The following is a 9,531-nucleotide window of genomic DNA, read 5'->3' as shown; positions in this document are numbered from 1 at the left end:
TTGAATGACTGGCCAGTGTCCGGCATCACCCTGCCCTGCTGAGACTGGCAGCCCAGGGGTCTGGGGATGCATCCTGCATCTGGGAGGAGAGTTCCCCAACCACTTTGCAAATGCAGTTCCCATGGCATGGGGTGTCTGTACACCTGCCTGTTCTGCTCCCCACTCTGTCTCTAGTGAATCCCCTCAACCTCCACACCTCAGTTCTGTATACACAAATAAATAAATCTTTTTTTTTATTTTTATTTGTGAATACAGAACTGGGGTACAGGTCAGTGGTACAGGGGCGGTGAGAGGATTCTCCAAAGACAGAGTCGGGAGCAGAACAGGCAGATCATCAAAGTACACTGCTGAGGGGAGCAGCAGGCAGATCAGGAGAGGTCTGCCACACCGTGTGGTCACCTCCGGGGTGGGGATGGAACTCATGCAGAAGTGGCTTTAGCTTCTTAGTGCTGTGCTTTAACCAGCTGTGCCACCAGAGAGGGCCCATAAATAAATCTTTAAAACAAAAACAAAAACTAAGATTTGAACCCAGGCTTGAGAGACAAGGATCTGGAGGAGGGGGGATTGGGCAGAGAAAAGGATAGAGGTTTCCTAAGAAGGGGCATAGTCAATAGATAAGGAGGGATGGTAGGGGGCAGCATAGGCCTCTCCCTACACCTACTTCCCAGGTGAAATCCAAGACCCTTAGCCTGGCTTTCAGGACTTTCAGACCCTGACTGGGGCTGACCCTCTCCAGCCCCTCCCACACCCTCATCCTTACACTGAGTCCAACTCTACTTCACCCAGCAGATTTTGCACCTTCACAGCCTTTATGGGAGACATCCATCTGGTCAGAAGGACTCTTCTGCTTCCTACCAGAGCAGAAACTCATAGCAAATATGTTGTCTTCCAAAACGTATTGGCTTCTGATTACATGGAAGGCTCTGCCACCTCTTTCCCCCTGTTGGTCCTTCTTTCTAGTGTGCCTTCCCTTCTCCCCATTCCTGAAGCTGGTGAGCTCCTCTTCATTCTTTCAGGTTGCAGCTCCAGACACCCAGGCAGAGCCACACTTGGGATTCTCTTAGCACCCGCCTGTCCTCCAGGTCAGCCCTGTTCACAAGGGGTTGGGGAGCTCTTTGTCCTGCTCTTATACCCTAGACTGGAGTATCCCAAAGCTACATCCAACATGGGGTGTGGCATAGGTGGGTTTGGGAACTCTGGCGGGGATGCCCAATCAAGAAGAAACATCACAGGGGCGTCCAGCCCACTTTCTTCAGTACCAGTATGGGGGTCAGTGAGTCCAGAAACAAAGAGAGGGACTTTGGGGGTGGCAACTAGCTTCTCCCCGATCTATCTGAGAAAGAACTTTCTACTGGGATGGATGTTTTAGGAGGTGCTAAGCTTCCCATCACAAAGAGCAACTAAGGAAACTGAACACATTTTGCTAGGCAGAAGTCCAGAGTGTATGACTACTGAGCTGGCAGCCCCTGGTCAGTGGCAGCTGGAGACAGAGTAACTCTGAAAACACAGGCTGAGGACAGCATGAGGCGTGGGGACAAAAGGAAGACGCTCACAGAGCCCCTTTCTTAATCTCCCCTAACTTCAAGACACCACTAGACAAGCAGTAGTTGCGTACTGCTCCAAGTTCCTGCTGCCGCCCTGCACTCATGGTGGCAGGACCAGATCCCTGGGGGACAGGACAGTCAGAATGACCATTCCCACGGCCTTGCAGCAGGCAGCCACACAGTTCCCAACATGGAGGGGGAGCTGTAGGGATAGACTTGAACTCTGTCCCCTACCCTTGCTGGTGGCCTCGGCCAGGGACTGCATTTCTCCTCAATGAGTTCAGTCCCTGGGGACACAGGACCTGGGGCCAGGCCAAAACACAGCTGCCCAGCCCAGGCCAGCTGACTAGAAACCTGAGAATGTGCCCTCGGTTTCTCCTCCTGGGACCACATGGAAGCTGAAGCAGGTCCTCACGCTAAGGCAGTGCAGCTGTGGCACCCAGTAAGAACCAGCAGGGTGGAGACTGCCGGATGTGGGATATGAGCTATAGTGAAAAAATCCCAAGGCCCACAGGGGGACTTCTCATGCTCAAGCCCTACATGGCTCCCCATTTCCCCAACACCCTCCTCTTTTGATCAGCTTGCTCTCCATATCCCAGTCCTCCTAGTTTTCATAGGGGCTATGCCCGAGGCAGGGAGAACAGCAGAGAAGACTTTCACCTGGCAGCTCACTCTGACCCTCCAGCTTTTTTCACTTTCATTCAGTCATTTAACAAACATTAAGTCCTCACTTAATCTCATCCGTATTTCTTAGAAACTGATTTTAAGGAAAATGACGCATAATAAAAAACGTATCTTTGAATAACATTTCATTTGGGTTTTGTTTTCCTCTTACCAATATTATGCCTTCCTAACATTATTAGAAAATTGTTAAACAAAACAAAAATATCTGGAGACCTGCTGTACTGAGTATCTATGTGGCTCCAGGCCCAATGACAGGTAGAGATAACCAAAACAAAGCTGTTTCCTTTCCCAAAAGTGGAAACAGACTAGAAACAATAAGGCAAACAAAGAACCGCTGAGAAGGTTAAGCAAGGAAAGGGGAGATTTCCACAAAGGGAGGTCAGGACTGGCTTTGATGATGGTGCATTAGAACTGACACCTGAAGGAGAGGGAGGCAGCAAAACAAAGAGCCAGAGACAGGTTGTTTCAGGCAGAGGCCCCAAATGAAGAGGCCCAGCAGAAGGAGGGTGGATGAGAGGAACAGCAAGGAGTCCAAGCTGCTGAGTGCAGAGTGAACCAGGGGAGGGAGGTCGGAGAAGCTGATGGGGCCAAGTCCCAAGGGGACTAAAGGTCTGGGATTCTAATGCGAGCACTGTGGAAGTCACTGGAGGGTTCCAGCAAGGGGAGGCTGACGCATCTGAGCATCTGACGTTGTAAAAGCACAGTCTGAAAGCTCTGCAGACTCTTCTCCCAGGGAGCCAATCCTGCAGCTTCACACCATCTCTTCTGAGTTCCCAGGGCCTCTTCCATCTCCACTCTACCCCTCCAGGTGATCCTTCCTAGAGGCACCATCAGACTCTGACTTCTGTGGGCAACTGTCTTGCTCCTTACTTGAGCCTCCAGCGTCTAGCATAGAGTACTCAATGGCTGAATTGTCCATTGAATGACTGAATATGTCCAGCGTATTTTGGGACAGCAGCACCCAGCGCTAGCCCTGAGATGTGTCTGTCTGGACACAGAGTCTAACCCTCATTATCTCATCCACCCTTCTTCCGCTGGGCCTCTTCATTTGGGGCCTCTGCCTAAACACCCTGTCTCTGGCTCTTTGTTTTGCTGGCTCCCTCTCCTTCAGGTGTCAGTTCTAATGCACCATCATCAGAGGAAGGGTGAGGACTGGGTGGGGCCTCCTGGAGGAGGTCGTGTGTGTGAGAGCTGAGTGTGGAGGAGAGTGGAGAGACGAGAATTCAATTCAATGGAGAAACCTACTGATGCTGTAGTTCTGGTCAGGGTAAGTCAGACCTCTGTCCTTTTTGGGCTGGTGGTTTCTCTGTCCCAGAACCCTTCATTGGGTGGGTTGTCCAATGGATATCTTGGGCTCACAAACCTTGGGTCCAGACAACTCCAACCTTCCCTGCCCACGGCCTCACCCCAGACCCCATCTTCTGTTCAATACCATACCATGATGCTATGATGTCCCCAAACTTCCTGGTCTTCCTTCTCTGGCTCCTGAAGCTGGTCCTTCTTCCTGTACCATGATGCTTGTCATCACCTTTCTGCTTCAGAGAAGGGTGGTGACACTTCTCCTGCTTTGGAAAAGTAGAACACCCCTCTGGAGCTTTTTTTTGGGGGGGGGGTGGGAGTGGCTGTGGAAAGGGGGGCACAGAACAGAAAGAAACCTGAAAAACTCTCAATGACCAAATTTGGGACAATTTGAGACAGAGAATAATCAAAGTATGGAACAACTACCAATAAAAATAAATATAAGTCCATTGATGCAAATAAATAACTGAATAAACATAAATGGGAAGGAGTAGTTCTTTCTTACAGAAGAACTTAAATAAAGGTGAAATAAACAGAGAATCACCATCAGAATATCTCAGTGATAACTACTGAGGGCAAGATCCATCAGTGGATGCTAAAAGTAGCAAATAAAAATTTGAGAACAGGACATTTACAAAGTTTAAAAGTTTTCCCCAAAGACACAAAATACAAAGGGAAGAACTGTAACTTTATATTAGACAATCCCAGCAGTTATCAACTTACCCAAGTGATAGAGAATAATATCAAGGGCAGTAAGTCATATCTTTTATGATATGATGAACTGAAAAGGCACCTAATTATCCATAATATGGGCGAAAATGCATAACCTTAATCTATCATGAGGAAACATTAGACAAACCCCAATTGGGGACACTTCATAGAATACGTGATCAGGACTTTTCAAAAGTATAAAGATTGGGCTTCTCTGGTGCCACAGGGACTGTCTGCAGCCACTGTAGCACAAGTTCCAAGCCCTCCCCAGGGAGCTGACCCACATGGCACAGGAGACCTCTCCTGACCTGCCCGCTGCTCCCCTCAGCAGTGTGTTTCAGTCAATCTGCCTGTTCTGCTCCCCACTCTGTCTCTGATGAATCCTTTCACCCTCTCACACCTCTGGCCTGTACCCCAGTTCTTGTATGCATAAATAAATAAGTCTTTATAAAAAGTGTAAAGATCATGAAAGAAAAAGACCGAGAAGCTGCTACAGAACAGAGACTATGAAGCCATAACAGCTGAAGGCAAATGAAAAATCTTATATTGTATCCTGAAACAGAAGGACATTAGCAGTGGGGGAAAGATGAAATCTGAAGAGTTGGTTCTTTAGTTAATATTGTGTTGATGTTAATTTCTTTTTCTCAGCATTCTTCAGAGCAGCAATTTTTATTTATATGATCTTACATGCTTCTCATATATATATATATAAACAATTGGAAAATCAGTACAGTTTGAGGGAAAAAGAAAAAAGGCAAGATGGGCCCTCCCTGGTGGCGCAGCGGGTTAAAGCACAGCACTGAGCAGCTAAAGCCACTTCCGCATGAGTTCGATTCCCGCCTGCCCAGGAGGTGACCACATGGCGTGGCAGACCTCTCCTGACCCGCCCGCTGCTCCCCTCAGCAGTGTACTTCCTCTATCTGCCTGTTCTGCTTCCCATTCTGTCTCTGGTGAAGCCTCTCACCACCCCTGAGCCTCTGGCCTGTACCCCAGTTCTGTATGCACAAATAAATAAATCTTTAAAAAAAAAAAAAAGGCAAGATGCTTAGTCTTTTTGGACTGATCCTTTTCACAGAGAGCTGATGTCATCTCACCCACCAAACTTTCAGTGAAATTTACAAAAAAATAGCCTATCACAGGAAATGCTGTTAATTTCTTTTTTTATTTTAATAATTGTTATATAACTACATAAGGTACTAACATTCAAGGAAAACTACACTTTTGCAAATTTTCTGTAATTGTAATAGTTTTTTAAAATATACTTATTTATTTATGCATACAGAACTGGGGTACAGGCCAGGGGAGCAGGGACAGTGAGAGGACCAGAGACAGAGTGGGGAGCAGAACAAGCAGATTGATTGAAATACACTGCTGAGGGGAGCAGTGGGAGGGATGGGAGAGGTCTGTTCTGCCAAATGGGTCACCTCTCTGGCAGGGGATAGAACTCGTGTTAAAGTGGGGCTAGCTTGGTAGTGTTGCACTTTAACTTGTTGTGCCACCAGGGAGGGCTGAAGATTTTTTTTTTTAAAGATTTATTTATTTGTGCATACAGAACTGGGTACAGGCCAGAGGTGTAGAGGTGGTGAAAGGATTCACCAGAGACAGAGTGGGGAGCAGAACAGGCAGATCGACGAAGTACACTGCTGAGGGGAGCAGCGGGCGGGTCAGGAGAGGTCTGCCAGCCATGTGGATCTCCTCCAGTTTGGGCGAGGATCCAACTCAGGCGGAAAAGGCTTTAGCTTCTTACTGCTGTGCTTTAACCCACTGCGCCACTAGGGAGGGCCCAAGATTTTTTTTAATGTATGGGTTGATGTATCACAGATGACAGGTCAGTGAGCTGCAATCATATTGACTTGCATTGAAATGGTGTGTGCCAGGTGCTTTACAACTTTATCACTGGGTGCTTACAGCTACTATTAGCTGAGTATCATCAGTAACATCATGCTCATGTTTCAATGAGGACAAAGTACTGAGAGATCAACTTATAAGTGAAAAGCCGTAATTCTCAACCCCACCTTGCAGAACTCCCATTAGCCTAGAGAGCCCACATTTCCACACTATGGAGGTGCCACTTCACTCAGGCCTGAAGGCCCTGTGTTCCTGACTGGGGGACAGAGTCCTGCGCTGAACTGGGAGAGAAGAGTCAATGCCCCTAGACCTATTGTCCGGCCTCTTCTCTGAATCTCCCATTCCAAATTCATACAAGGGACCTGTCGAGAGAATCATTGCCAGGCTGGCGGCTGGTGGGGGCCGATGGGGTCCCAACCTCTCATGATTGGGCCGATGGGGTCCCAACCTCCCCCTACTGTGCCCAGCCTCAGGGTCATCAGTCTGAGTCCCAGGAGCACCTGGGCCACACAAGCCAACTGTCCCAGGACCCAGTACATCACCTGCAGATATAGGTGCCTAAACTTTTCCACCCCAGGACATCACAGACCCTCATGTTTGTCCCATCAGAAGCCTCCCAATATTTGCTCCCAAAAGACCTTCCAAAAAACAAAACCGCCACTTCTTGGAACTGGGAGGTGCCCACATGGTGCTTGCTCTTTTGCTTCTTGCAGGATGCCTATCCAAAGTGCCCACAGGGTGATGGATGCCCAAGTTGCCAGCCAGGGCCTGATGCCCCCGAGGCAGCCCACATGGAATCCCTTACCTCCTGCTGGGCCGCCCCACCTCTGGAGTTTTTCCCACATGGGGGAACTGAAACCTTGTGGGTCTTAAATCTAGAGGTATAGACTCTCTCCTAAGTCAGCTGGAAGTGAATGACAGATGGTGAGACAGAGGACTGCCATGATAACAAGATTGAGAAAAAGAACTATCTTACATACTCACTATGGAAAACAGTATGAAAATTCCCCCCAAACTTGAGAACAAAAATACCATAAGATCCAGCTATTCTACTTCTGGGTATCTATTTGAAGTATACGAGAATACAACAGCAAAAAGATGTATGTTTGTGGAGCTTTATTCACAATAGGTAAGATATTTTCATGACCTCCCCTTGGCCACAGATAGAGGTCTCTTTCAAGATAAAGTAGAATAGGGAGTAACTCTCATCTCACATTCCCCCTGACTCTGTTTCTGTCCCCTGACTCTTTCCACCCCCAAACACATAGTTGTCTCATTCTCCCTTTTCCTCTTGGCTCTTACCTCTACAGACAGCATTGGTGGGTATCTTGTCTTTTTAGTTCCCAGGCAGGTGTGGCCAGCAGAGGCTCAGGTATAAGATGAAGCTGGGGAGAATGTGGTATTAATTGTCCTGCATCCCTCCCTGTAGGATAACCTCAACTGGCTAGAAGTCAGTCCCTTGACCAAGTCCCTGTCCACAAAAATTATCTCCCCAGGTTCTGCCAACTTTCTTTCTCCCCCTTACCTGGTCAGGGGTACCTATAGATGGTGATGACTTTGAATGTGTGTTCATCCTGGAAGCTGCATTAACACCACTCAGTTCCCCCAAACCTGCCCACAGTCTTCTCACCCTAAATGTAGCTCCCTGGCTCATGGAAAGCCATGTAGCAAGCCTGCCCCCAAAGTTCCCCATTTGAATGTGTTAGTTGTTTCCTCCAGGCTCTCAGCTAGAGTTCCCACTGCCCCTCCACATTCCTGTTAACCAATTTTAGAGCATACAAGTCTTGCTCCTGAGTTCCATGTTCTATCTAAAGGTTCAGGCCTCTCAATCTCAGTAGCCATTGACACCACTGGCTATCTCCCTCCTTGACACTCCTATACTCTTCCATTGTTGGGGTGCCATGTTTGCTTACTTCCTCCCCTACTTCTATGGTCTCTCTCAATTGCCTGTCCTCTAGATTTTGGGAGGCTCAATCTTCCAACTTGTTCTCCACTCTATCCTGAGATTTCATCCTCTTTCTCAGCTTCAGAACCCCTTGCTGGGCCATCTTTGTCTGAACGATGATTCAAAAATGATTATTTGTCATTTGTTGATTCTAGGTCTATGCCCTATGGGTCTAGAGTGAATACACTCCACACTGTTTCTGGTTTTTCCTACATATCTGCTCCTTTTTTTTAAGGGTGTAAAGTTGGCTCTCATTCCCTATTTTCTAGGCCATGGCCACCCTTCCCAATTTTCTCAAGCTTTATCTCCCCCACCAGGTCCTTCTACCTCACCAACCGTGAATTAATATCTAGACACACAGATATATCCAAGACCCTCATCTGCTGGACCCCAAATTCTAGGAATTAAGCTTCTGGCCTAGTGTTTGAAGCCCTTAGCAATCCTGTCTTCTCACCCCAAGCGTAGTTCCCTGGCTCAGGGAAATGTGAAACTATCTGTGCACAAGAGGCTTGTGTGGCTTGCAGCACAGCTTTGCAGGGCTTTCGTTAGCTCCAAGACTGCCTTCCTTCTGCTCTCCTAGTGTCCCTCCCCATGCTCGTTTCTTTGGGGCCTGACAGCACAGGGCTGGGAGAGGCGTCTGGGGGCGTCTTTGCCCTGCTCTGCCTCTCTGGGGCGTAGAGTGGTAAAGGCGACATTTGAATGAATGAGTGAATAAGAGAAAGATGGAAGGTAGGAGTGACTGATGGAAGAGTAAGGAGCCCGGGCAAGTCCAACTCTAAGCCTTCCCCAAGCAGGAGCCGCCCCCTCCAATCTGTCAGAGTACCGCCTCCCGCCCAAAGTGAGGCGCGTGAAGGGCCTCCGCCAAAAGAAAGGTGCCCCAGGATTGGCCCAGGCTCAAAGGCGGGCTTCGGCCGAACCACGAGTCGCTACTGGCTCACTCGCCAGGACTCTGTCCAATCTACACCATCGCTGTTCCTTTCACTCCTCTAAGAACCTGTGTTTTTTTTTTTTTTTTTTCAGCCCGCAGCCGCGGAGGCGGAAAACGGCGCCTTCTTGTTACCCTGGAAACCGTCAGCGGACCCCGTCGCCCCGGCAACTGTCGTCGGCCTCCAGTCAGCCTTAGTGTGGGCCCCTCCAGTCACCCCGACAACCGCTACCGTCGGGTCAGCCGTCAGCCCTTCCCCCGTCACCCTGGCAACCGTAGCTAGACCCACCTCCCCCAGGGGACACGGTCCTCAGGCTGCAGCCCACTGACCCCCTCAGCCCAGAACCCTCCTCTCCTCACGCCCGCGTCCTCAAGGGGGCACTGCTCACAGCTTGGCAAGGGCGCCCCGGGGTGAGTGGAACCCTGGGGATCCCAGCTCAGAGGACCCATGGACCGCCCCAACTGCTTCCCTGCTCTCATTCTAGCGTGGGCCAGTCTGGCTGTAACAGGGAACATTTCAAAATGCAAACCATGTCTCTCTCCTGCTGAAAACCTGCTCTTGGCTTCTCTTGTTC

The sequence above is a fragment of the Condylura cristata genome, unplaced genomic scaffold (assembly GCF_000260355.1).
Source record: "Condylura cristata isolate star-nosed mole 26May11 unplaced genomic scaffold, ConCri1.0 scaffold00024, whole genome shotgun sequence".
In the NCBI taxonomy this organism is placed as follows: Eukaryota; Metazoa; Chordata; class Mammalia; order Eulipotyphla; family Talpidae; genus Condylura; species Condylura cristata.
Note: the sequence above shows the minus strand (reverse complement) of the source record.